The following is a 24,837-nucleotide window of genomic DNA, read 5'->3' on the forward strand; positions in this document are numbered from 1 at the left end:
TTCTGTGTCTAGGTAATTCAGATCCTTTGTCGCAGAGCAAAAAATGTTTCTTTAGTTTCAGCCATTTGCTTCCCTAATATTTCTAACAAAGTACTCTGTAGGGAATTTTAAAAATCAGTCAATTCATTACACTCAAAAAAAAAAATCTCCATTACCTTTTTCTTCCCCATCACATCTCCAACATTTGTAAAAATTCTTTTAAGTCTGCACCAGTTATTTGTTTATTTTTTTTCCCTAAACAAATACTTCAAGCAGAAATCTTAAACTTTCTGGATTTTGTTGCATACTTGGAAGCCATACATAATGTCCTCAATTGTTCCTCTCTAAATTGCTTTTCCAGTGTGTCTCCACAATATTTTCTGACCTCCTATTGACTTAGTTATGCTATATTTTACATACTTTTAGTAATTATCTCCTTTTTTTAATAGCTTCTATTCTAGATTAATAACTCCACCAGAGCAGGTCTTTAACTTGGGTCACCCCTATTCCTTTCTCTTTGTTGCTGATCTGATAAGTCCCTGGTAGGGAATGCCATCTGTACCCTGCAGTCCAAACTACTACTTGGCCTCCTCTCACTGTTACCTTTGTGTCTAGTTATTTGCTGACAATACCTTGGTTCCTTTGCCAATTTTCTCTGGTAAATTCCAGCCCCCTGTTATGCCTATCTTCTGTACCCGTGTTTGCAGGCATCATTATTAGCAAAATCTTTCTCAGTTACCGTGTTCCATTGAGAGGACCAGCTTACCACACTTACCTTTTGCCCTGTTCCTCTCCCAGATAAATCCCTTCAGCGCTTTATAAATTATTGTCCAACTACCTTTCTGGTTGATAAAAATATTTTTACTGCTTGTGTCTTACTATGCGTATCCATAAGCAAGTGCTTCTGGTTTCTCAGTTTTTGTATTGTCTTTTGTGTAGTCTCTTCTCGCGTATCCTTAGCCGCCATAACAAAAGCCTTTTAAATCTATACTTCATCTTATAGTATCCCTGTAAAATGTGGGAATATAATACATGTCTATAGCCTTTGTTTTATCTGCAATAATTTATATCCCAGAAAAACTTAACACAAACTATTGTACAACATAGATTTCCTTTTCTTTATTTATCCAAGTACAAAGTAATGACATCTGTTTATATAAAAAAAAGGTGTGTGTGTGTGGGGGGACTTTTCTTGATTTACCATACCAGTTTTATCCTTAATTTGAGTCTCTAATTTTCTTTGCTTATGGCTGTAAATATAAAGCAAATAAAGGGGAAGGAGGAAAACCCTACCTGGTTCCTCTGTTCAAATGCAACTTACCAGAGAGGAACCCCACCACTTTAATTCTTGTTTCTGATCTTACAGTAAGGTTAATTAGGAGGATATGAGTTGGGGAATGCAAATGCTTCCATTGCCCTACCAATCGCAGCTTACTCTGTGGAATGCTTTCTTTGCTTTAAGATCCATTAACCACAGCAGTGTTTCCTTATGTTCTGTTTCCCTCTATGTCGTCATTGCTCTATTAATGCTGTCAAATGTTTGCCTCCCCTCCACAAAACGACTGATCCATTTTGATCACTTTGACATTCTTTTAGCTAGGATGAACATAAACACTTTATAACCATGGTTTAAAATTGAAATGGGTCTATATGAAGCTGGGTCTGACAGGTGTTTATTGCCCTTCAGTAATACAGCCACCACAGCTTTCTTCCAAGGTGCTGGTGCTTCCCTCTCCTTTTAAAATACTATTAAGCAAAATCTTCCAAGTCTTTTATCACTTTTTTTCCCTACTAACTTCCAATCTTCATAGAAATACCATTTGCTCTTGGAGACTTTTCTGTAGAATGTACATCACCATTTTTATCTAATTTTCTCCTTCATACAGTTTCTGAAATGTCTAACCTCCTAAAGGATCAACTTGTTTTTCTTGTCATAAGCTCCCTAAGTTTGGTGACAGCCCTTTCTGCTTTCTATTACCTAAATCATTGTGCTAGAAGTTTTTATGGTCTGGAGTTAACAAGAAAATAGTTGCTTAAATGCCGTTATTCTAAACTTGGGCATATTACTGCCTTATTTTCTATTTAGCACTCTGCAGCTGCTCCTCCTCTTGCTCTGTGTGATTCTCCTTTATTCTACAGTATTTTGTCAGCCCCTCTAAATTCCCATTAGTTAATCATATGTCTCTTTTTTTATTCTATCCTGTGTTTTTAAATTTTTGTTTTAATTATATCCCACCCATTAGCCATCCCTTCTGAAGAAATGTCTAACTTCCTTTAAGTCCTGAATAATTTCAGTCCTTACTCACTTTTTCTTGTTTAACGAGGGAAATGTTTAAGAGCCATTGTCTCATTTTCCTTCATTACCCCCTCATTTTCATTGTTTTTATTCGTGTGTAATCTGAAAGTTATTGGATGTATATCAAAGCTTTCAGTTAAATGCACATGCCACGTTCACATGAAATGTAATTTCTTTTTAAAATGGTACTTTATTTTTTTTTAATAGGAAACCTCTTTATTATCACACATATGACATAGCCAATCTTACTTTTATATAAATGAAAATAAACCATACTGACAGTTTTAGTTGCAAACATACATTACAAACCATGCTGAACAACTGTAGCTGCAAACATTATATATCACTTATAATATATCCAGTCCTTGTCAAACATTTCATGGTACATTCAGATCCTGCCTTTTAAACCTTGTTCCTCCTCTGTATGTATTGATCTCACAGTTCCCATTTTTCTGTATATAACTATCCCACATGAGGTCAGATCTGTTTATACATTCCAAAGAATTTAAAACCGCCACAAAAGAGTACTTTAAAAAGACCATGACTCTGTCACTGTTCCCAACCTCCCTGAATACATACAAACTCCCATGTCCTTCTCTTCTCTGTTACTTGTTCCTCTTAAAATCCTTCTCTATCCTTGTTAACTTACTCCCCTAAACTAAATGACTTGCCCCTTTCTTTCACCAATCTATGCTCTTCACTTTCTTTACTATTCCTTAATCTACAATTGTCTTTCTAATATACTTCTATAATGCAGCCAACAAACTTCCTACAAGTTGTCTAACTTATGTTGAGACTTGTTATACATTTATATCACAAATTTGTAACAGAACTGTCTGACTTATGTCTTTCTAACTTTATGTACTACTCCATGTAATCTTAAACTGCATTGGAATTGTTAATTGTCTGTACCCCTTGGAGCTTTTCTCCCCAGGCCTCTGCTGAAAAAGGGCTTTTAGCTCATTCAGACACTACTTGTCAACAAATGTAAAATAAAAAATAAAATTTGCTCCTACCATTTTCTAAAAATCCTAATTCCATTTTTCTCTCAGTTACTATCTTTGCTACTGCTAGTAAAGTCTGTTTAGACTTTGATTTCCATTCTCTAGTGATTGTAATTATGGTGGCTGCCAAAAAAGCACTCTGCATGTCTAGGCAATTCTGATTCTGTGTCATAGCTCAGAAAAAATTCCTTAAGTTTTATACCCGTTTCCCCACAGACTGCTCTATTGGAGATACTGGGTGAGCAATCTCTAAGGTCTGCCAACTCATTACACTCACAGAAAATTTGTTATCAATATATCTTCCCCGTCACACGTCCAACGTTTGCCATCTACCTGGGAAACTTCTTTGGAGTCTACTTGGGGTATAAGAATATCTATGTAAACGCTTCCAAGCAAAGATCCTAAATCATCTACACTTTGCATATTTAGGAGACATACATATGTTCCTCCACTATTTCTTTCTGAATTGTTTATCCAGTCTCTCTTCGCAGTCCTTTCTGACCTCCTAAACACACATGATAAAGCTGCAGAATCAAAACAAAAGCAGCCATGATACAGAACACTAAATTATAGGTAGGTCTTAAGTCTTTCGGCTATTCCTGGTTAGGGGTCGCCACAGCGGAACTCCGGTCCGCTCGTGATTGGTAGTGGATTTTTACGGTGCCGAGTTGCCAGCCCGATGCCCAACCTTCAGAGAAGACACGCCCATTCACACGTACCTACCTGCATGTCTTTAACGTCACTCAGCTGCAGGGATGACATGCAGACTCCACACACAAGGCGCTCCAGCCGAGAATCGAACGGGAGAACCTCTTGCTGTGAGGCAACAATGCTAACCACTGCACCACCGCGGCCCACTAAATTATAGATAGGTGATTCATTAAAATAGATACAAGTGTTACAGTGAGTAATAAAATGATGATTTTAAATGTACGAGACAAACATGAGTGCAATTGATGACTTGGACTATTAGTGTGTATGTGAACATTGCAGTAGAGAGGAAGTGATTTGAGAGTTGCAGTTAATTAGGCTGAGAGAAAGGTATAGTCTTAAATCATTAGCTGTATAGGCAGTAAGATTAAATAGAAGATATAGTAGCTAAATGCTGGTATATAGAATGTGTGACTGAGTGGCACATATTATGACTTAAGGCGTCTTCCCATACTGTTACTTTTCCCTCTGTAGTTATTTTCTCCCAATACCTTGGTTCCTTTGCCAGTTTTCTCATTTGTCTGTATCCCTAATTGCAGTCATCCCCATCGCAGAGTCTCCTTTCTTCATTCCCGTGTTGGCTTTGTTCTTAGAATACTTTCTTTTACTTTACTTTAAGAATATAATGTTTTGTATGATTATTGTTCTTCGTGTTTCACTGTTGCAGTCATTACATTTGGGTTGTCTGCTTGCAGTAGCCCTCAGTCGGCCTGATTAACAAAGTCTTGGTTCCTGCATCGGTTGCTGTCCCTTCTTCCATGACGTCAGGTCGTCAGGGGTATAAAACATGCAGCCGACGACATTACATCAGTCTTTCTTGCCGTGCGGTACCCGAAGCAGAAACAGTTCACAAGTGCTGGTCGGCAGACTCCTGAAATTTCCGTTTTCGAGTTTCAGAACCGAAGTCTTCAACTAAAGCTAAGTACCCCTTTGGGGAAACTTTTTCTTGCTCCTTACCAATGTCAGTAAAAGTTAATTGCATTATTTGTGGAAAGCAAATACCTCACAAAGATTTTCATTCGTACTGGTATTCCTTGCCTAGGCCCTGACCACAACATGCCTTGCTGTTGGTTTTGCGCTTTATTTAAACAGCGCACTATCCGTCGTTGGTATATTTTTGCTTACTAAATATTTCGATTCTCAGTTTGATTATCCAGAAATGTCGTCTGTTAGCTTTCCGACTACCAGGATTCTGAAAAAACGCAAAGATAAAGACAAGCCGTGGAGGTCCAAAGCTGCCGACGACGCTTCTCCTAAGCCAGTCACCAGTTTGCCGGTACTCAGTGAGGCACTTTCGCAGCCCCTGATGCCCGCTACTTCTGACTCGCAGGTCTCTACTGAGACCCATTCTGAGTCCGATATGCCACGAGATGCTTCAACCGTGGAACCTGCGGATGTCTCTGCCTTGGATGGGTTCGGAGCCGCTGTGCAGGCACCGGCTTCTGAGGGTGTATTCAGGCCTGCGGACTTGCATATTAAACCGCCGTCTCCTTCTTCATTTAGGCCAAAATCTCGAACCATGCCTAAGAAACCGCCCAGACTGCATGCTCAGGCCTCTATGCCTAAAAAAACAAATTATGATAATGGCTGAAGATCTTATAACTCTAATCAGGGGAAGCCAACCTCCCCCTTCTAAGAGACCTAGGACTGAAGTTGTTTATGAATCTTCTGAACAGGATTCTTATTTTTCTGGTTCTTCTGATGATCTGGATTTGCCCTTATCTATGTATGAGGATTCTGATGCAGAGGACTCTATTCCCTCTGCTTCCCCTCCAGAGGATTTTTCTTTTGGTGAAACCTTACATACTCTAAGGGAGCATTTCCACTGGGAAAGCCAGCATTTTTCTGATTCAAAAAAGAGACTCAGGGATTTCTTACTCCTGCCTTAGCATAGGCATTTAGCTATACCTCCTGTACTAGACATTGATGATGCTTTCTCAGAATCTAGTTTGGCCCCTTGATCCTTTGCCTCCTGCTCCCAGAAAACCTGACAGATATTACAGGGTTCCTGATTCTCACAAGTTCCTGTTTAAAAATCCTATTGCGGATCCAGAGACTTTCACAGAGACCCAAAGGCATTAAGGCTTCTACTGCTAAAAATCCTACCCCCTCTGACTTCAGGGTGCTGGATAGATGGGGTAAGAAAGTTTACACTTCTGCAACCTTTGCCATTAGGGCTTTAAACTGCCAGTTTCATATGTTAAAGTATCAACAACATGTTATTGGATTGCTTAAACATAAAATGATAATTCCTGACTGCGCTGAAAATAAAGAATTACAGGATTTAATGCATTTTGCGGAACAGGTTGAAAAACATACTTTGCAATGTGGATTTGATTCATTAGAGGCCTCTTGCAGGGCTGCTGTTACTGGGTCTGTGCTCAGAAGGCATGCTTGGTTTAAGGAGCAATCTTTGCCTGATCAAGTTAAAGCTAAATTGTTGGATGCTTCCTTAAATCAGGACCGCCTGTTTGGCAACAAGGCTGAGGAAGTTCTTTAAAAAAGATGGAAGATAAAGCTAAATCTATGCAGACTGTTAAAGATTTCTTACAAGTTCAGCCTCCTAGATTTAGTAGGCACCGGCCCTCTAAAAATTGTTCCTTTCCAGCCCACTCCAGGTCTTCTCAAGCCAAACCCAGACACGGCAGAAACCCCAGGTTTCAGTCCCAAGGGACGCACAAGACTAGGCAGTAGGGGGTTTCCGCACCCAAACCTGGGAGCAGTAAGACTCCCCCTATGGAAAACTGTCTCAATGACTTGCTTTTAAGACTTCCAAGCACTTCCCAACTGAATGTTCCTTTAGGCGGAAAGATTGGTCTGCAGGCCAAAAACTGGGAACTCATTACCCAGGACAAATGGGTTTTAAATATAGTGTCCCAAGGATACAGATTTCATTTCCATGTTACTAACACCAAGCGGGTGGCCAGATCTACCCCCAAATCAGTGGGCAGAGGCCCAAAATCAGGTACTCTCTCTCTTGAACATGGGGCTATTCAGTTGGTACCAGAAGAGGAAAAGGGACACTGTTTCTATTTGAGACTTTTCTTGGTACCCAGAAAAGGCAATACATGGCGTCCTATCCTGGACCTTTCTATTCTAAACACCTTTCTGGTGATTCCAAAATTCAAAATGCTGACTCACCAGCTGCTTCCTATGCTAGGCAAGGATGCATGGTTGGAAACACTAGACTTAAAAGAAGCATACCTGCACATCCCTATCAGTTCTCTGCACTGCCCCTTTGGCTTATCTACTGCACCCAGGGTATTCACAAAGTGCCTAGCTCCAGTCATTGCATTTTGCAGGCAAAGAAATATTCAAATATACCTGTACCTGGACGATTGTCTAATTCAGGCAGAAAGCAAGGGCTTTCTTTTTTATCATCTGGCCTTTGTTCAAAGGGTACTGACTTGTCTGGGGTTCACCATAAGCAAAAAGAAATCCCACCTGGTACCCTGTCAACAAATTATATTCCTGGGAGCAAACTTGAATACAACTTCCCCGGATGGCTTTCCTCATGCCAGAGAAACGGATACATTTGACAACTTCAAACAAGTGGCCACAAAAACCCAGCTGTGTCTGCAAGGCAAATACTGCAAGCCCTGGGGTTCATGGCCTCCTACATTCTTCTAATTCCATATGCAAGGCTACATATGAGGAAACTACAGTGGTATCTCAAAAGCCTATGGTGTCAACATTCACAGGATCTGGAAGCAAGGATTCCTGTGATACCTTGCCTACAGTTAGAGTTCATTTGGTGGGCAGAGGCCTGCCATTCACATTACCCCCTGCCAAACAAATCTTGACAACAGACTCATCAGACTATGCATGGGGGGGCTCACCTGGCAGGGAAGTGCATTCGGGGCAAATGGAACCCAAATCAAATGCACCTGCACATAAATCAAAAGGAAATGTTAGCTGTACAGAATGCTCTGACAGTCTTAAAGGACCACATTCTTCCAGGACAACTAATGGTAAAGACGGACAACACCACTGTCTTGTGGTACATAAACAAGCAGGGGGGTACACATTCTTACCCCCTCTGCAGACTAGCCATGGCATTGTGGAACACAGCCTTGAGCTACCAAGTGAATCTACAAGCTCAATTCCTGCTAGGAAAACTAAATACACTGGCAGATGGACTAAGCAGAAACCTCATGGACCCACACGAGTGGAAACTGACACCAAGGATTTTCAACATGTTGACAAGCAAATGGGGAGCCCAGATATAGACCTGTTTGCCTCCCCCAGATCCATCAACTGGACAAATTTTGCGCAAGGATTTCCCACAAGCAAGTTTGGAAAGTGGATGCTCTATCCTTCAACCGGTTTTCCAGTTTATGCCTTTTCTCCTCTGCGTCTTCGCTCCAAGGTACTACTAAAGATCAAACAGGACAAGCCAAGGACGATTTTAATTGCACCAGACTGGCCTCGCCAACACTGCTACCCACTCTTGTGCAGTGTGTTATGTTTGGCTCCATGGCACCTGCCTCAGACTCCTTCTCTGTTTTCTCAGTAGAAGAACATGATTCTGCACCCTCAGCTGCAAACCCTGAACCTAGCAGCCTGGCTAATTCCTAATCTCTCCTTTACCATCCGTCAGTAAATCAGTGATGGATATCATTTTAGAGGCAAGGAGGCCTAGTACTAGAAAATCTTATGCTGCAAAATGGAAAAGATTCTGTGCTTGGAACCAATCTTAAGGAATGAACGCAGCAGTGCCCAATTTACCTCAGATTCTGCAATACTTTACTGAGGTGCTTCATAAGGGCTTGTCTTTTTCCTCCTCCAAAATTCATGCCTCAGCCATTTCAGCTCATTATAGCACAGAGCCTTCCCTCTTCTCTCACCCACTGCTCAAGCAGTTCCTCAGAGGGGCCAAAAATCTAACGCCACCCAGGAGAGCTCCAACTCCAGCCTGGGATCTTAACTTTGTCTTTGAGAAACTCACTCTTCCTACTTTCGAGCCAGCTGCTACTGCAGATTTAAAATTTCTTTCTTGGGGAAACTGCTTTCCTTTTGGCAATCACGAGTGCAAGAAGGGTATCTGAATTACAGGCCCTTATGGCAGTGGAACCTTTCATGCAGTCAGGGTGTCCCTCAGAACCAATCCCCCATTCATGCCCAGGGAAGTAAATAGTGTGGGAAGAAATAGCCAGGGAATTGTTATGGCTAGGCTTGTATAGGCCCTAGGGCTGATAACCTAGTACCAACCTATGAAGGTGGTATCCAGTGTGGCTCTTTATCAGTCCATTCATTTTCCTACCTTCTTTCCTAACCCACAGAACAAAGGGTAACGGATACTGCACTCTTTAGATGTGCACAGACAGCTTAGAGTCTACTTGGACAGGACTAAACCTCAAAGGAAATCTGAACAACTACTGGTGGCATTTGCTGCAGGGACAGAGGGGAAAGCTATTTCAAAACATTTCTAAGTGGATAGGCCACTTCATTCATTTCTGCTACAAGCACCGTGGAAAACCTATCCCACAGGGCATCAGACCCCATTCAACCAGGGCTGCATCTATTTCTACAGCCTTTCTCAGGGGCGTCCCTACTAGGGACATCTTAGAAGCTGCTACCTGGAGTTCTGTACATACTTTCACCAAGCATTATCGTTTGCCAATTTTCTCGAAATCCAGGGCTGGTTTTGCCACTGCAGTCTTGCAGGGCCTTATAGCTGGTCCTAAATTCTATTTAAATTCCTCCTCCCAATCTTCGCTTTGGGAATCTACCCAAATGTAATGACTGCAACATTGAAACACTAAGAACATAGTACAGTTGTGTACACTTACCATAAATGTAGATGTTCGAGTGTATTCACTGTTGCAGTCCTGGTTACCCTCCCTCCAGCCCCCTTTTCTTCCTTTGGCTATACCTCTACTCTCACTTACTATGCTCTAAAAGCTTTTTGGTGTATTTGATTTTCTGTTGGATGTATATCCTTGTATTTATAGATTTAATTGCTTCCCATTAGGGGGCACCTGACATTTGGGGCAAGCAAAACTGATGTAATGGCGTCGGCTGCATGTTTTGTACCCCTGACTACCTGACGTCATGGAAGAAGGGACAGCAACGGACGCAGGACCCAAGACTTTGATAATCAGGCCGACTGAGGGCTACTGCAAGCAGATGACCCAAATGTAATGACTGCAACAGTGAATACACTCTAACTTCTACATTTATGCTAAGTGTACACAACTGTACTTTCTCCTCAAAGCTCTACATACAAAATCCCAGTCTGTCCTTGTTTCTTTCTTGAGCTTCCCTCTGCTTCATCATCATCCATTTCTTTCTACTTCAGATTGTAGTTTTCTGCTTGTGCTGTGCATAGGAGCTTTAACTGTCTTGCTCTGAAATACCCCTTCAAATTGGGCAATCCCAGTCTGCTTTGTTCTGTTGGAAGAATCTGCTTATCCCACCTGATTCTTGTCATCTTCCCCTCCCAGATAAAATCCTTCAGGTCTTTATTAATTGCTATCCACAACTTCTGCTCTAGTTTATTTAAAAATATGCCTGACCTGTGTATAAGACTAAAGGGACTAACTGTGTGCATCTTACGGTTGTTATCCATATAACAGAACTTCATTTCTCTCAGTTTTTGTGTTAGCTTTTGTTTGTTCTCCTTCCACACATCTTTAGTTGCCACACTGGAATCATTTTAATCCATACTTGTAAACACTTCATTTTGTCATGTCTCTATAAATATGGATATTGCTGAACCAGTTCATGTGTGGGCACGTAATTTACCTCTATTGTCTGTTTTAGCTTACTTAATTTTGTATCCTGAAAACATTTGAAACTACGTTTCAAAATGTTCCACAGCACTGTGGTGTTCCTTTTTGGTTTTGTCAGGTATATAATATCATCTGCAAATAGAGCCAGCTTTTCTCGACTACCGTACCAATTATTTAATTGAATTTCCAAGTTCCTTATTTTCTTTGCCAGTGGTTCTAAATATAATGCAAGAAACAAAGGGGAAGATGTCACCCTTGCCTGGTTATTTTGCTCGAGCAGAAATTGTAAGCGAGATGTCCCGCCCACTAGATGTTCTTCATCTCACATTGCTGCAGTCCTTACACTTGGGTAGTCCGCTGTCCTCGGTCGGCCCGAATATCAAAGTATAAGGCTGACGTCGGTCAAGGCGCATTTGACTGACATCAGGACGTCAGGGTACAAATGCGCATGACCGACGTCATATCCCCAGTCTTTTTTGCCGCATGGTCCGATGCAGAAGCAGCATTGCAAGTGCCGGTTGGCGTTCTGAAATTTTTCGATTTCGGAGTTTCAGACCGAGTCAAAGTTGGCTAAGTACCCCGTTGGGGAATATTTTAGTTTTTTCTTGCCTCAGTGGTTTACCGGATGTCAGGAAAAAGTGAATAATTGTATTACTTGTGGGAAACAGATACCGCATAGAGACTATCATACTTTGTGTATTCCTTGTTTAGGGCCTGAGCACGACGTTGTTGGGTGTCGCTCTTGTGCTAGATTCAATAAGCGCACTATAAAGAGAAGGTTAGATTGTGCCAGGTTAGTCTTCGGGAAGCGGTGCAATTATAAAATGCCGTCGGATGCTCCGACGCCCGCTTCTTCGAAAAAGCGCAAGGACAAAGCAGTTAAGCCTAGGCTAGAAGAACCGTCCGTACCGGACGCCGGTTCTTTAGAGGTGTCGGTGGAGCCGGTGGTTCCACCGGAGGTTTCTTTGGGATCCCAGGGAGAGACTTTGTTATTGCAGGATGTGGCCTCTCAGGAGGCAGGTCAGGCTGATGGGGCTTCTCAGGTTACTATACTCCCCTCCCTTCCTAGGGTGGTTAGGCCCTCTCCTTCTGTTTCCAAGGCTTCTCCCAGAGGCAGGCCAGGTTTAGCTTCAGTTGGTGGCACCCCTAGTTCAGGAACTGTGCCCAAGAAGCATATGCTTAAAATGGCAGAAGATTTGATTACTTTGATTAGGGGTTCTTTGCCCCCTCCTGATAAGAGACCTAGGGTGGAGCCTGAGCTAGGGAGTTTTGAGCAGGCTTCGGATGTTTCAGAGTCTTCGGCTGAAGACTTGCAGGAGTATTCTCCTTATTCTGACTCTGATGTGGATGATTCTACTCCTTCTGCTTCTCCTCCTGAGGATTTTTCTTTTTCAGAAACTCTTCATTCCATGAGGGAGCATTTTAAGTGGGAAGGTCAGGACTTCTCTGATTCCAGGAAAAGGCTTAGGAATTTTTGTTTTACCCCAGCATAGGCCTTTGGCTATACCTCCTGTTTTGGATGTGGTGGAAGATGTTTTACAGAGGCTTCTCTTAATCCTGATTCTTTGCCTCCTGCTCCTGTTAAACCGGATAGGTATTACAGGGTGCCTGAAGCTCATAAGTATCTTTTAAGAGTCCTAGGGCAGACCCAGAAACTGTTAGTCAGGGGCCTAAAGGTGTTAAGGCTTCTGTTGTCAAGAATCCGGTTCCTACAGATAAAGAGGCCAGGGCCTTGGATAGATGGGGAAAGAAAGTTTATACTTCTTCCACTCTAGCTATGAGGGCTTTGAATTGCCAGTTTCACATGTTGAAATACCAAAACTATCTCCTTTCACAATTGAAGTCTAAGGTTGATGCTCTGGCGGAAGGTATTGATTGTAAAGAGTTACAAGATTTAGTGCATGTTTCCGAACAGGTGGGTAAGCATTCTTTGCAATGTGGTTTTGATGCTGTACAGGCCTCGTCTAGGGTGGCTGCCACTGGGTCAGTTCTTCGCAGGCACGCCTGGCTGAGGGAGCAGAATTTATCTGACCATGTTAAAACAAGGATTTTAGATGCTCCTTTACAATCTGATGTGTTGTTTGGTTCTCCTGTTGAGGCAGTTTTAAAGAAAATGGAAGACAAGGCTAAGTCTATGCAGACTGTTAAAGATTTTTTTGCAGGTTCAGCCTCCAAAGTTTAGTAGAAATTGGCCTACTAAGGGGTGGGACGTATCCTTCTTATGATTCCCAGTTTAGGGGTAGATCTAGACGTGGTAGGGGCAGAGCTCAGGGCTCTTTCAGGCCTAGAACAGGGAGTTCTCCTGCACAGTCTTCGGGTGAGGGCAGGGGTCAGTCCTTTCGTAAACAGACCCAATGACCTACCTTTTCAGCTGCCAGAGCCTTCTCGTCTGGCAGCACCTTTGGGAGGAAGGTTGGCACTTTTCAAAGAAAATTGGAGTTTAATTACCCAAGACAGATGGGTATTGGATATCATACACCACGGTTACAGGTTTTATTTCCATACCTTGCCTCCTTTCAAAGGCATGCCAGACGTTCCTCCTCAACAAAGAATAGAGGCTCACAAGCAAATTTCTCTGTTACTCCAAATAGGGGCCATACAGCCGGTCCCTATGCCAGAAGTGGGCCTAGGATTTTATTCTCGCCTGTTCCTAGTACCAAAGAAAGGGAACACGTGGAGACCAATTTTGGACTTATCTATCCTCAACACTTATCTGGACATTCCCAAGTTCAAAATGTTGACGTTACAGCAGCTTTTACCTCTGCTGGGCAAAGATCATTGGATGGTAACTTTGGATCTCAAGGAGGCTTATTTTCATGTTCCTATCAGACTGAGTTGCAGGAAGTATCTGCGTTTTCGAGCTGGGACTTCTCATTATCAGTTCTCTGCATTGCCCTTTGGCTTATCTACTGCGCCCAGAGTGTTCACGAAAGTTCTGGCTCCAGTGATAGCTTTCCTCAGGTTAAAAGGAATACAGATCTATCCTTATTTGGACGATTGCCTGATTCTGGCTCAAGGAAGGGACGAGCTTCTTCATCTTTTGGATTATGTGATAGCAGTGCTAAGATGCCTGGGGTATTCTGTGAACGAAATAAAGTCCAGTCTAGTACCCTCTCAGGACATGTGCTTTCTGGGTGTGAGACTGAATACAGCATCCCAGATGGCCTTTAAGACCCCGGACAAACAAAAGAATCTTTCCCTTTACTTTCATCAGTTGTCTCATCAGTCCAGGCTGACTGCAAGGACAGTCCTTCAAGCCTTGGGGTTCATGGCATCTTGTATTCTGGTGCTTCCCAATGCCAAACTGCATATGAGGAAGCTACAATGGTATCTCAAAATGTATGGACACAGCACTGCCAGGATTTGGACACTGTCATTCAAATAATACCTTGCATTCAAAAGGAATTGTTGTGGTGGGCTCAGGAATGTCACCTAAACAAGGGACTCTCTGTGACCCGGCCAGAGGCGAGTCAGATTCTAACGACAGATGCCTCAGACAAAGCTTGGGGAGCTCATCTGAATGGAAAGTGGATACAAGACAAGTGGCCTGCCAGACTACAACATCTACATATCAACTTGAAAGAGATGTTAGCAGTCCAGTTTGCATTAATAGCTTTCAAGGATTTACTTCTTCCAGGGCAGGTGTTGATTCTAACAGACAACACAACTGTCATGTGGTACATCAACAAGCAAGGCGGAACACATTCTTATCCTCTATGCAGGCAAGCAATGATTTTGTGGGAGACTGCTCTCAGTTTACAGCTAAATCTTCAGGCAAGGTTTCTGCCGGGAGCACAGAACTCCTTAGCAGATGTGTTGAGCAGACAAATTATGGATCCCCACGAGTGGAAATTGGATCCTCATGTATTTCAGAAATTGACAGTGTCATGGGGAACTCCAGACATAAATCTGTTCGCTTCTCCACTAAACCACCAGCTGCCAAAGTTTTGCACAAAAAGGTTTCATCCCACAGCTTGGAAAGTGGATGCTCTTTCTTTCAATTGGAGCAATCTTCATGTGTATGTTTTTCTGCCTCTGCCTCTCCTCCCAAAGGTACTACTAAAGGCCAGACAAGACAAGCCAAGGATGATTTTGATAGCTCCAGATTGGCCTCGACAGCATTGGTACCCATTACTGGGAAGCCTCCATGGCCTTTGCCTTTGATTCCACACCTGTTGTCTCAGGAGGACAGTCATTTGCTCAATGTCAAGCTTCACTCTCTGCACCTAACAGCCTGGCATATTCTGTTTTGAACCATAGTGGCCCTTCACTTCCACAGCAAGTTTTGAATGTTATTTTGGAAGCCAGAAGGCCTAGTACAAGGAAAGTGTACGCAGATAAATGGAAGAGATTTTTATTTTGGAGTGCAGCAAAGGATTTTGATGTTTCTGAGCCTAATTTAAGTGTGGCTCTTCAATATCTTACTGAGTTACTGGACAAAGGTTTGTCCTTCTCTTCTATTAAGGTTTATGCTGCAGCAATTTCGGCTCACTATGATTGTGACCCACCATTGTTTTCTCATCCTTTGTTCAAGCAATTTCTTAGAGGGGCAAAGAATATAAGACCCCCACGAAGAGCTCCTACTCCTGCTTGGGATCTCAATTTTGTGTTGGAGAAACTCACTCTACAACCTTTGAGCCTGCAGCTACTACTGAATTAAAGTTTTTATCATGGAAGACTGCTTTTTTGTTTGCTATTACCTCTGCAAGAAGGGTTTCTGAGTTGCAGGCCCTTATGGCGGTTGAGCCTTTCTTAATTTTCCATAAGGATAGGGTATCTTTACGTACTAATCCTTCCTTTATGCCTAAAGTGGTTTCAAGTGTGGCTTTAAACCAAACTATTCATTTGCCTACTTTTTATGCAAATCCCCAAAATAAAGGGGAAAAGATTTTGCACACTTTAGATGTACACAGGCAGTTGCGATATTATTTGGACAGAACTAAAGGGTTCAGGCAGTCTCAGCAGTTATTTGTTTCTTTTGCTTTGAGTTCTCAGGGCAAGCCTGTGTCAAAACAAACTATTTCTAAGTGGATTGGGTTTTGCATTGCTTTCTGTTATTCCCATCATGGCAAGGAGATTCCAGCTGGGATTAGGCCTCATTCCACTAGGGCTACTGCCACTTCGACAGCTTTTTTGAGGGGGGTGGCAACCAAGGATATTTTGGAGGCAGCTACTTGGAGTTCAGTGCATACTTTTTCTAGGCATTATCACCTACCACTTTACTCTAAATCCAGGGCTGGTTTTGCCACTGCTGTTTTGCAGGGCATTTTGGCAGCTCCTGCTTCCTTATAGATTGGCCATCCTCCCTTTCCTCTGCTTTGGGATTCTACCCAAGTGTAAGGACTGCAGCAATGTGAGATGAAGAACATAGTACAGTTTTGTACCTACCATAAATGTAGATGTTCGAAGATCCACATTGCTGCAGTCCAATTTACCCTCCCTCCTTCCCCTCTGTAGTTTGAGGCGGTTGTGTGGGTTGGGTTGTCAATATGATGTATATTGTATATATTGTACATATTTTTAGTGCTAGGATGGTTGGTTGTTTGTTTGCTGTCTTTTGGTTTTGACCTTTATTTTTAGGGTCTTCTGACATCTGGGGCAAGAAAAGACTGAGGATATGACGTCGGTCATGCGCATTTGTACCCTGACGTCCTGATGTCAGTCAAATGCGCCTTGACCGACGTCAGCCTTATACTTTGATATTCGGGCCGACCGAGGACAGCGGACTACCCAAGTGTAAGGACTGCAGCAATGTGGATCTTCGAACATCTACATTTATGGTAGGTACAAAACTGTACTTTTTCCCCTCTGATCTTTCATATATCCTCCTAATCAACCTTATAATTATCGGGGGAATGCAAATGCTTCCATTGCTGTGCTCATAAGGTCCCAGCTTACTCTCTCAAATGCTTTCTCTGCATAAAGACCCAACAACAACTGTGGTCCAACAACAACCGTGGTATTTTCTTACGTTCTGCTTCCCTCTAGATCATCACTTTTGTGTTAATGTTAAATGTTTGACTTCCCTCCACAAAACCACATTAATCCATATCTGTCAGTTTTGGCATCATTTTTGCTGTTCTTTTAGCCGTTATAGACACAAGCACTTCATGGTTTAGTATTGAAATGGATCTGTATGAAGCTGGATTTGATGGATCTTTATCCTCTTTAGATATTACAGCTACCACCGTTTTCTGTTGGTACTTCTCTTAAAATACTGTTAGATCTAGAAAGTTTTATTTTTCAGTGTTTTTTCCATCCTAGCTTCCAAACTTCCACATGAATACTATCTATTTCTGGAGACTTTGGTTGTACATCACCATTTTTCTCATCTCCTATCCTAACTGCTAATAATTGAGTCCACTCTTCCTCTAAGCTTGACATATATTTAATTCTTCCCATTTCCATTTGTACCGCTTAGTGATTTCTATATACTTCTACAGGCTCCCTTGTTTATAGGCTCCCTAAGCTTGGTGGCAGCTCTTTGTATTTTCTTTGTCTTGAGTTGTGCTAAACGTTTTTGTGCTCTCTAGTTATCAGAATAAAAAGTTGGTTAACAGCGGTCTTTATAAAAACTCTATGCATGTTATTGAGGTAATCCCTTATTTTCTGTTTAGCATTCTGCAGTTGCTCCTCTTCTTCTGTGAGATTCCCCCTATTTTGCAATACTTTAACCTGTTACTTCTTAACCATATCTCCCTTTGTTTTATTTCCTCCCTATTTTTAAACTCCATTTTATTTTATCCCACTCCCTGGCTTTAATTTCGGAAGACGTTTCTGTCTTCTCTAATAGCTCCTCAATACTTTCCACTACCCATTCCTTAAATTCCTCTTGTCAGTGGATAGGTGAGAAAGCGCCAGTGTCTCATTTTTGTTTTATTACCCTGTATTTTTGTTTGTTATTGGCACACTATGAAATTTCTAGTCCAGCCTGGTTATTTTTTTCTTGGGAATAGTATGTACATTGTCAATAGTTCTTGCTACTTAATCCATGTCCGTAGTTCCTACTACTTAATCCATGTCTTCTATCTCAGATATTTTCATAAATGTCTTTAGAAATATACTCTCTTGTTATGTTTCCCTTCTAGGTCCCCTGATGCATCTTCACCGTTTCAAACCAAGTTCCAGTCCACACCAGTAAGTAATAATCCCAGATGAAAGAACTATGCACACACGCCCTCAACAAGAACCAGTCAAATTTTCATCCAGCCTAGTGGACTCTATCGTACAACAAACAGCACGGGCAAGCACAGACTTACAGGAGACGATAAGCAAAGTCATCTCAACTGATAAAACAAACCAGTCATGCTCAGTTTTAAAAATTTATTCTTAATTCTGAGGTGGATTTAAAGTAAATAACTCTCTCTTTTCTGGTGTGAGTATAGTTATATTGGATGTGGATATTTTTTCTAAGGGAACTAATTTTGTTCCAACAAAAAGAGCGAACATTACTGAAGTATTAATGTAGCTCAAGTTGTACACAAGTTAAATTTGCAAATATTTTTCAATAATGTACCTGATGTTATCACTACCTTGAGTGTTGCTAGTGCTTTTAATCCACCCCTATACCCTGTATTGCCTATGTATGAGAAAATGTGAGCTTGAAATTGGACCTCTAAACGGCAGTTCCTCATACTATAGGGCATGATTGGTTTAGGGACTGTTTGTTAAGAGGAGGGATCAAACAAAATCAACACCTGTCGGGGAAATGTTGGAGATGGCTTTGAAGAATAATTTTATGTCTTTAGAGGGAAAAGTATACGTACAAAAAGGAGTAGTGATGGGTGCTCCAGTTGGATCCCTCTTTGCTAACATTGTAATGTTGCAGTGGGAATTTCTACATATAAAAAAAATAGTGAATATGAAAAAGCATGCAGGTTGTATATTTGATACATGGATGGCATCTTTATTTGCTGTGACAAACAGGAACAACTTAATGGGTTTTAGGCATATATTAGTAAAAGCGCTGTTTTTAATCCTTCTCTTGTACTATTAATAACCCATCCATAGCTTACTTGGATGTACTTTTAGAGAAGGATGTAGTGGGAGAGAGATTTTTCATGGGTCTACAGAAAACCTGCTTACTCAATTACAATGTTACACTTTTTTCTAGTTGTGACCCATTTCATCAAAAGAGGGTGGTCATAAAGCGCCAGATGGTCGGGGCTGCCCGTATGACTACACTTTACATCCATTTTTGAAGAATGTGAGACGCTGGGTGATATGTCCCTAAAGCATGGGCATCCGAAATGTCTACTAGTTGATATTATAGAGGAGGTAACAATAGGTTCATAGGTAAGTACTAGGCTGTCTGCCAGAGGACATTTTATAAGCCTAGCTAGAGTGTGTCGGCTATCGCCGCCCCATTGATTAATTAACTGATCCTCTGTCAAGCAGAGCCAATGAAGTGATCCCCAGGGGTGTATTTTCTGTTACCCATCTACTCGTCAAGGTTTCTCTTGGAGTGTTAGTGAGGGGCTCTGCTTGATGTAATTTGGGATTTTGTTCCAAAGCATGGGGAGTCTGTGACTGGAATCTATCCCTCCAGCATGTTCTGTTTATTGTTGTGGCAAGGTTTAGCTCACTAAAGCGTGTGGCTCGCAGTGACTTGGATTTCTTTAGGTGGAGCATGTCCATCAATTCTGAGTTGGACATGGCTTTGTAAGTCGGGCAGAGATCACCTCTGAGTAAGCGATATGCCACTGAGTACAGCCGGAGTTTTTTCAGTCGGGCTGCATAGGACATATGTTTGAGACCTGTAATCCTCTTGGTGAGGTACTTTTGTGGTCTTTCCCAGCTGTTGGAAGTGTCTTGTGAGGTACATCCCAAATTGGGCATTGTACTCTGACGGGTCTAATGAGTGATGAGTAGAGGGGCACTATAACCTTTTTATTTCTAGATGCGAACCCTTTAGTAATTAGATGGGCCACATAGAAGGATTTCCTAACTACTTTGGCAATATGATTGTCTAGATGCGAACCCTTTAGTAATTAGATGGGCCACATAGAAGGATTTCCTAACTACTTTGGCAATATGATTGTCAAAGGAGAGATTACTATCTACCTGGGTCCCCAGATCTCTTATTACTTCTGTATTAAGGGGGCTGCCACTTGTGTGGTAATTCATGGGTGTTTTGTTTTTCCCAAATGGGATGACTGTGCATTCTTTGCCATGTAGCTTGAGGCCATGACTTTGACACCAGGTGTCCGTCTCAGTAAGGCCCTTTTGGAGGATGTCCGTGTCAGCCAGAGAGTCAGTTATGGCTCCCTGTTTGCAGTCATTGGCGAACTTGGTTAGCCATAGTCGTCCTGTGTTTGCCTGTACTTCTGAGAAGTATATGACGAACAGCAGGGGTCCCAGGACCGAGCCTTGCGGGACACCACTTGTGACTGGTTTAGATTCGGACCTGGAGCCTGCTATTCTTACCGTGTGAGTTCTGTCTGTAAGCCAGTTGGCAACCCATCTCGTGGCGTAGGGGTTTATGTTCAGGCTGGTGAGTTTTTCTGTAATACCAGAGTGGGGAATGGTGTCAAAAGCCTTGGCGAGGTCAAGGTAGGCTGTGTGAACCACCTTTCCCTAGTCTATGGCCTTTGGTGACTGTCTCGAAGAAGTCAACCATGTTTAGTAGGCATGATCTGCCCTTAACAAAGCTGAACTGGGTTGGGTCAAGTGTTTGGAGGTTCCCAATGTCTTTGTTAATGAGTTCCATGATGATGCGCTCCATAGCCTTGCAGACCAGGCTAGTCAGGCTTATGGGGCGATAGTTACCAGGGTCATTTGTGGCCCCTCCTTTGTGGAGAGGAATAACTGTTGCTGTGCACCATTCTATGGGCACGTAGCCCTGTGGAGAGGCTGAGGTTGAACAGCGTCCTTAGGTGGGGGGGGGGGGGTTAGTTCATTCTGTAGTTTGTGCAAGACGCAGCCTGGGACACCATCTGGTCCCATTGACGCACTGTTTTTGGCTTTTGAAAGGGCTGTTTTCACCTGTGTGTCTGTGATTTTTGGGACACTACACTTTTCCAGTATTGTTGTGGGCCCTTTTGGAGGTGGGGAGGGGGGTGAAGTTTGCACTGAATCTATCTCCCAGGATGTTGGCAGTATCAGTAGGTTCAGTATGTTTTGTGCTATTTTGCACTAGTTCAGTGCATATCTGCGAGTTGCCACTCAGATTCTTAACATAGCTAAAGAAGTCTCTGTGGTTATCTTTTGAATCATTGGCTATTTTTCTTCCGAAGTTGGCCTTGGATGATTTCAGGAGGGACCTCCGTTTCTTACTGATACTGATCAGGGATGTCTTTCCTTCTTGGGATTTGCTTTTTTTCTGAACTACTTTCCTCCTTCTATTGTATAGCCTGTTTATTGCAGGGGTCCACCAAACTGGTTTCCTTCTCTTAGAGGAGTGAGTCTTGGTTTTGCTAGGGATGGCACAATCCATGCATCCTTGTAGGTGCTCATAGAGTGCATTTGTAAAGGTTTCTGCATCTTGGGCAGCATGTGAAACTTGCCACCTCTGTCTTGGGTAAGGTGAAGTTTGCTTTAGAAGAGTTTTTTTTACTGTGGTTTCCTTAGCTGGGGGTGGTGTGTGGACATCCAGAGTGATTAGTTTATGGTCTGATCTAACCAGTGACAGGTTGACCTCCGGTGTGAAACACCTGTCGCCCATGTTGGTGATGACCAGGTCCAATATGTTTTCACCTCTGGTAGGGGAGTTTACCAGCTGATCCAGGGCGTTTTGAGTTGATGAATTCCAGCAAGTGCTGGGCCTGGGAATTTGTACTCAAGTAGTTTTCCCAGTGAATGGTAGGGTAATTGAAATCGCCCAATATCGGGGTGTTTGATCTGTAGCAGGCCACAATTTGCATTGCAGATTTGCCTGCTAGTTGCACATGATCTCAGAGGTATCATGCTGCGCCACTAACCTGGAGGTGTAGGTGTACTTGATGAATATGGATACACCCCCTTCTTTTGTGTTTTGGTCCATGTTCTGTGGCCGAAACGTGTGGTATGAGTTGTAGCCCAGTAGTGCTGGGTTACTCTCTGGAGCCTTGAACCAGGTTTCAGTTACTGCACAGATGTCGACGTTCTCCATACTGAGGAGTGCTTCGAACGCGTGCATTTTGAGATTTAAACTCCTAGCGTTGAGTAGCATAACCCTCAGTTTTTTGTTAATTGTGCTGTTTACGGAGGTGGGTTTGACTTTTTTGAGCCTTGCCTAAAAAAGGCACTATGGGGGCAGCAAGAGCCTTGGCCAGTATTTCCTAGGGGTGACAGGTGCAAGCCGTCTCTTGCGAAGCAACGCGGCTTGTCGAGCATGTTGTCCCAGGCTGACAGACACTGGATCCCCTTTGAATGATACCAGAAGCTTAGCCAATTGTTGAAATTGATCATTTTGTCTCTTTTTTTTTTTTTTTTATACTGAGTTATCATTCTTTGTGAGGACAGGATGCTGGTCAGGGTCATACCAGCCTGGGCTACACGATCAGAGTGCTCTTCCATGTCCCTCTTCATGTAGTCCAGGGAGGTACGTCTCTGGTCATTCACACCAACTTGAGCAATGACAGAGCCATATTTGTACTTGTTCTGGAGTGACCTGCGTGCTTGTATTATGTGGCGGATTCTGGCTCCCGACAGGCAGCTAACAGTAACCTTCTGCTTGTCCAGCCTAGTGAGTGGGACGTCAGTGTGCCTGACTATAGAGTCACCTATTACTAGTGTGTTAGGTATGTTATTTCGCCTTATGGGCTGTGATTGTGTGGCACACTGATTTTATGTGTTGTCTGGTTTGTGACTGGAAGTGCAGGTTGTTTGGGTGTCTGCTTTGGAGGTCTCTGATGCTTTTGCAGGTTTTTATTTAGAGCCTCCGAGTATGATTTTGTGTATTTATTTGTATTTTTTGCCAGTGCTGTTTTAGTAGGTCTGTGTGCGTCTGGAGTTGTGGTGCAAGTGTTAACCTTCTCCTCTTGACTGTCTGTCCCTGTCTTGGGTGGAGACGGCTTAGCTTCCAGTTTGGCTGTATAATTGCATCTCTCGCATATGTTAGTGTTTTGTGGTAGGAGGAGAGGGTTGTCTGTGTACATGAGGCAGTTGTAACATTGCCTCAGGATACCCAGATTCACCAGCTGGACTGGAGAGTGCACCTGAAGTTGCCCTTTGGTCATGCCTGAATAGTAGGGTGAGCTGCTTAGTCACTTGGTTGGTGAGGGGTGAATAAAGAGTCTTGCCCTGCTGGGCAATCTGTGTCAGAGTATATTAGTGCTTGCTATTGGGTCTGAGCAAGTGCTGGGCTGTAAGATGCTTTTTGAGTGCTTAGGTTTAAAGTTGGACTAGTTTCAAGGGAAAAACTGAAGAGGAGGTTTAGTGGAGCCGGGAATAATTTAACCTTAGCTAACTGGCACTGCCTGCAACGCAAATCCGTGCAAACGCGTTTTTTTATAGTTTGGAAATGAAAGAGATGGAAATTAGCCCAAAATGGCCAATAAACTACTAACTTCTGGGCTGGAACCACTCCTTCAGGGACAGATAGGTTGCTCAAAGCTCCCCTCTCTCTTACAGGTGAACAGAGAAACTTCCTTCTATCCAAGTAAGGTATGGGCAACTCAGAAACTAGTATCACAGCCCTGAATTCAGCACTAACCTGAAAACTGGACTATACTAGCTTAGAAAGGCAGGAAACGAGGATTTTTTGAAAAGATAAGGCCAAAACAGCTCTAAACCACTACAAACGTTCAGAAAAGGCTATCGCACTTTAGTGTGTAGCCTACAACAGTTAAATTATTTAAACAAAAAACTTTTTTAAAAGTGCTGGCAGTCAAATAAGTACAATGTGGAAATAAAAAACAAGCTTTTAAATCCCAATAAACACTGGAAAATCTGCGTTTAGGCGGAAAAAAGGGCAAATGGTTATATTGTCCTATTAAACGTGTCCCAGAATAAGTTGAGTGAACAATATATACCCTATTAAAACTCCTGTGGGGGTACTATTTATGCTAATGCTTTCGTTTCTACTTTTGATTGGGATTGTTGAGTAGATTTTTAACAAAATGGGTGCTCCTACATGAGGATATGACTTTATGCTTAAAAAAAAAAAAGGAAGCATCAGTTGTTTATAAAAAAGGTTTTAATTAAAAAATTTTTGAGATGAAAAAACTCTATATTAAAGAAATGTTGGTAAAATGTCAAAAAGTGGCAGATGCCGTACGTGTAAATTGTATTGCTAATGGTACTGAGTTCCGAATAAATAATGTGAGGTTTTGTATGCATGGCAAGTATAACTGCGAAAGTAAAGGGGTGTTTTGTTGTGCATTATGTCAAGATTGCCAAGGTTTCTATATAGGTAAAGCGGAATGCAAATTGCATGACTGTGTATATAAGCATATTTATGAAATCAAAAAGGAAGTAGTACAAATGCATCATATAAACATGTAAAAGCACATCTTAATCATCATTTTTAATTTTGGAGAAAATAGTTAATGAAATAGGAGGTCTGTGTCCATTTTGTGTAGAAATACGAGAATTTATTTTGGCAAGTTTATTTTAGTGTATATAACCGGCCAGGACTTAATGAAAATTTATCCATAGCTCCAAATTTTTAAAATGAAATTTTTTAGAGAGATAGTTTTGGATGAATTTTTGATATATTGGGTATTACAAATGTAGGTGAATGGGTTTTTTTGTTCAGTTAATAACTATAATTTTAAGTTGCTGCTGTGCTGGGTCTTTAAATGTATGAAAGAAAATCCTTCTGGGCCATGTGATTTATGGGTGTATTTAAGCGGATATTTTGAATGAAGTTTTATCTGATGAAGTTTTGTGTGTAGTAAGGCTAAAGCACTCCTCTTTGATAAATTTAGTGTTTAACCGCATTTATTGTGACTTGTGGTTTGGGAAAGTTTGTTTTAGTGTTCCATGGCTGATTTTGTTCTTTTTACCTCCTATATGCTTACCCTTCATTACCCCTGATTCCCAATTTTCTTCAGAAAGCACCCTGGTTGAAGTGCAAGGTAATCTCTTTGCTGCTTTCTGGCCTCTGCATGTTTGGTTCCCCTTCCTATGGTCTCATCCACTATGTTCTTCTTGGACACTGGATTCCTTTCCAGATTTACTGTCACATTCA

The 24,837-nt window shown here is 42.1% G+C and overlaps 1 protein-coding gene across 5 annotated transcripts in view; it reads left to right on the forward strand.

Moving 5' to 3' along the window:
- The window catches only part of QRICH1 (glutamine rich 1), a 1,772,469-nt gene that overhangs the window by 13,526 nt on the left and 1,734,106 nt on the right, over positions 1-24,837 (forward strand). Inside the window, exon 2 of one of the 5 annotated variants that reach the window (XM_044078739.1) lies at positions 17,813-17,861. The exons of 3 other annotated variants lie outside the window; for them this stretch is intronic. The gene's annotated coding sequence lies outside the window, so the exon portion shown is untranslated. Of the gene's footprint in view, positions 1-17,812; positions 17,862-17,901; positions 18,100-24,837 lie in introns of those variants that run through there. One more of the 5 variants, XM_044078741.1, reaches the window with a different exon arrangement.

Source organism: Protopterus annectens, chromosome 7.part1 (genome assembly GCF_019279795.1).
Source record: "Protopterus annectens isolate FY-2018-M chromosome 7.part1, PAN1.0, whole genome shotgun sequence".
Lineage (NCBI taxonomy): Eukaryota > Metazoa > Chordata > Ceratodontiformes > Protopteridae > Protopterus > Protopterus annectens.